Raw genomic sequence first — 4582 nt, 5'->3', positions numbered from 1 at the left:
CGGCTGCTCCTCCTCCCTTGGGAGAGGTACACCCCCTTTCCTTGGCTCTATCACTTTCTTCGTTGTATGCTAAACCCACTTTGTTTGCCTTGTCAGGGTTGTGATCTCTCGAGCTTGCTGACGTTCGATCCAGAATCCATCGAACCAACTACTTCCAAGGCAAGTGGAGAGCCCAGTCCTAGCATGGTCCATGGTCCACTCCAGCGTCTCAAGGATTTGCTCTCTTCCTCACTTGAGACCCTGATTGAAAATTCCGAGGAAGTCAAAGGCATCCTCGAAGATATCTAGCCCCATCTCCCTATGACACTGCAAGTGAAGCTCTGGCCAGCTGTTACTCTGTCGGTCTTCAAGTCAAGGGTGCAATCGGCTCGACAAAGGATTACTCTTCGCCACACCCAGCTTCCATTGAGAGCCGATATTGCAGACAAGTGTCAACGGCTCAACGAGAAGAAGGCTGCTTTGGACGCCAAAACGGACACTTCTGCCAATAGCGCCGAACTCGAGACCCTGCGCAAGGAACTGGAGAGCCTCGAAGAGAGGGTCAGGGTGACCAAGCAGCTTATCCAAGACAAGGAAGCCCTTATTGCCCGTTCTCAAGAGGAAGCAAAGGGCCTTACAGCCGACCTGAAGACCGATCTGGCTGAAATTCGTACCCTGAGCAGTCAGCTGGTGACGGGCAAAGACGAGGACGACGAGGCTGAGATCGCCGAGGTGGATCGCATCCGTGCTGACGCCCTTCACGCCCTCGGCGCGTTTCTTCAGTAGGGCCTTCAGAGACAAATGTTTTACTGAACTTGATATTCTGAAGTCGATGACTCTGCTTCGGACTCTGCTTCGGCCGTACTTGCTACTTTTTTTTTACTGGCCGATTTTCCATCGGACCCTAATATTTTATTGCCCATGCGTCTGTCTATTTGATTATGTGCCCCCCCGAGCCGAATCTGTCAGGTTACTGCAGATATCGGCTCTGCGGTTATCGATAGGACTATACCTGAACATCGGCTCTGCAGTCATGACTAATGCCGATTTCCTCGAGCTCGCAAGCCGATGTAAACCCATACCCTAGCCTTCCGTCACCTGTTAGATCGACGCTGAACGCAGGCGAAGCGTATGGCAAGGATAATACGGGGCGATTGCTGGAATTGGCCCCTATCTTGATTGTATTGCTCAAAAGAGGCTTACATCTCGTTTGTGCCAGCCGATGTCTCATCACCGGCTTTCCTTCGTTCGGGGCGCCATACTCTCCTTTGTGGTCGACCCTCTTCGTCCAGGGTTCGTTGAACTTTTGCGGCCAGATCAGGCCGCACCTTCCTTAGCACGTGCAGGTACTACCTTTCGGCTTCCTCCAAGCCACGCCGTCGCTGAACCCTACGCCTTTGGGAACGGCTGAGTCCATCAGAGCACCACCTTGGCCGGTGGCATCTGTACTCTTCTCCTTCACAGTTATCTTTTAACCCCTCGAGGTCTTCTTCCCGAGATGAGTCAGCTTGCTTGTTCTTAGATGGGAGAGGCCCAAGCCGTTCAGTGAATACCATGTGAGCGGGTTCTGCGAAAAGAGCCGATGAGGTCGGCTACGAGGATTGCTTTGACCTCGTCATACTTCTCCTTGAGCTCCTCGGTCAGCTCCTCGTACGTGACTGGAGTGCCGTCCGCCATCTCAGATGTAGATGGCGATGTGGTTGATGTCGAAGATGGTCCCACCGGGCGTGCCAGAATGTGTTGCGGTCAGAAACCCACCGGCGAGCAGCGACGGGCAACACAGGAGAGCCGGGAGCAACTTAGGAATGCGGCTGGCCCTGGTCCCTCCGAGCGACGGCCCGCAAAGACTCCGGCACGCACGTCCGATGCTGGTGCAAGGGCGTGCCACCTGACCTATACCTGGTCAGGAAGGTGATGGAGATGCCTCGCTTAGTTTCCTGCATGGCATACACGTAAACATTAAATACGAGCCTCGATCGGCTCTCAGGTTGTCCTGTGAATCGGCTCAAAGAGCCGATCCACCCATGATTCGCACGAGGTGTACGAATATATGGTGGTCCTGCTTGATCAAGATAAAGCTAAAACGATCTATGACGATTTAGGGTTTTCACCGCATAATCGGAACGTCCTACTCGTGATTGGGCCTCGCGGCCGCGCACGGTGATCGTAAGCCGATCCTAGACAGGGCCTAAAAACCAACATGAGGTTGATCCCCGGAACATCCTGTCTAGGGCTAGCAAACTACACCCTACGCGCCGCTGGATCCTCCAACCCTTTGTAAGGCCTAACTATGCAGATATTAAACTAATCCTTGAAGAACAAGGAGCAACCATAACGGATCGGATCTACTAAATAATGATCAAGCGGGGTGCCGCCCCTACGCCTAAGATAGGCGTAAGGGCGGCTAGATGTCTAAGGGTTGCACGACGATAGCATATGATACGAAGAACAATGCTAACCCTAACACATCTAAGATAACTACGTTGCTCGCCATCAAAAAGGCTTCAGTACGAGCAACGCATGAACAACGAATAAACTTGTACTGCCTAGATCGCAGGATGCGATCTAGGCAGCATGATGCTTACCCGGAAGAAACCCTCGAGACAAGGGAGTTGGCGATGCGCCTAGATTGGTTTGTGGTGAACGTGATTGTTGTTTATTTCATAAACCCTAGATACATATTTATAGTCCGTAGACTTTCTAACGTGGGAATAATCCCAACCGTGCACAAGCCAAACTCTAACTAACCGACACGTATCCTACTATATTACAGATACAAGGGCAAACTAGCCCAAACTTTGCATATAAGGCCGATTCACGTATATTCTTCCAAGTATATTCTTCAAGCCCATCTTGATCGCGGCCCACCTCTGACTCGGTCAAATTCTGGTGATAACAGCGTCATCATCACACACTGATCCTTCTGTGTTGCAAGCATCATCGGCTGGGGAAGGAAGGTTGGCATGGGCAGCTCCCGAATTTATCGGGTTGTCACATTCATCCTCTGGATCTACATGTTCGGCAGTGCGAAAATCAACAGGGACTGAGGAACCTCTTCCTTCGGAATTGTCATTTGGTGAATCCTGCAAGTTTCCAGAAACTATGGGAACCTGCTGAAGAATGGAGTGAATAAGAACAATGGAAACATGTCGACTAAACAAACACTGTCGACTAAGCAAAAACAACATAATAAGGGTATAAGAAAGAAAGTTACCTCTGACAGCGGATGGTTGGCGTCGAGAGGAGCATAGGAAGATATCAATGGGATCGAGTCCTCCTGACTAAAGAGAGTAAGGCGACGGACTTCATCAAGCAGCTCCTTTTCCGTCAGTTCAGCAACATTGATTCTGGTTTCATCTTTTGGACCCATATACATCCACATTGGACGAACCCTCGCCATGACTGGCTGAACTCGACGCCTCAGAAACACCGCTGCTACCTCCGTGCCAATCATGGTTTGACCATCGGCTTCTTTGATCCGAAGGAATTTGGTGAATAACTCGTCGGCTACTGCCTTTTCGTCAGAAGAAAGAATGTTCCTCCAGGAATCCTTCGGCTTAGCCTCAAGAACGTCGGCAAAGCAAGGGAGCTGGGACTCGGTTGTCACGGAATCTTTGACATAAAACCACTTCAGTCTCCATCCTTGCACGGATTCTCTCATCGGGAAACTAAAGTAGTTAACCTCCGAGCGAGCCACGAACCCCACACCTCCAATGACGAAGGATCCATTGCTACTGCTATACCTCTTAACGTAGAAGATTTTCTTCCACAATCCGAAATGGGGCTTGATGGCCAAAAATGCCTCACAAAGGGTGATAAACACAGCAACGTGAAGGATTGAGTTGGGAGTAAGTTGCCACAGTATGATTTCATAAGTCCGAAGAAGGCGAAGGAGGAATTCATGGGCAGGAAGCGAAAGACCCCGATGTAGGAAAGATAAGAACACCACGGTAAAACCAGCATGAGGATTGGGCCGAGAGATCGCACCTGGATGAATCACGTCCCCCTCGTCGGGGGAGACCAACCCAAGGCTTCGAGCCCTCTTCTCATCACGTTTCGTGATGGAGGACGCCAGCCAATCTCCTGGCTTGGCTAAGGAACCTGGCGGCGCCGGCGGCACCGGAGCCGTAGGAGGAGCATCTGAAGGGCTCTTCCTTGAGAGAGTGGAGGAAGATTTGGCGGCGGCACCACCAGTCGTAGAGCTGCCGGCGGCAGTAACATTCTTCTTCTTCACCATTGTCTAGATCTAGGGAAGATTGGAGAAGCGGTGGCGGCGGCGCAGCGGCTGCGGAAGGAAGAAGAAGGAAGGCAAAGACAAATGTGAGAAAGGATTAGGGATTTCTCGCCCTTTGGAGATCTTAAGAGGAGAAGAGTTGCATGAGCACGTGTCGTCGATTCCAGTCTATCAACCGGGCCTATTTCCGATTAATGGTTGCGGGAATCGAGGAGACATCTTGGTAACTGTGCACAGAAATCGGAAATTGCTTGAAAACAAGACCATACAGAGAAAGAATGGGCCCGGCGGGTCACGTCTTGTCAGTCAAAATCAAGATATTGATAAAACGTCATCAATGACGTCATAAAAGTTGCCTGAAGCACTCGA

This window comes from Lolium perenne, chromosome 4, assembly GCF_019359855.2.
Source record: "Lolium perenne isolate Kyuss_39 chromosome 4, Kyuss_2.0, whole genome shotgun sequence".
In the NCBI taxonomy this organism is placed as follows: domain Eukaryota; kingdom Viridiplantae; phylum Streptophyta; class Magnoliopsida; order Poales; family Poaceae; genus Lolium; species Lolium perenne.
The sequence above is the reverse complement of the archived record's forward strand: the minus strand, read 5'-3'. Positions refer to the sequence as shown.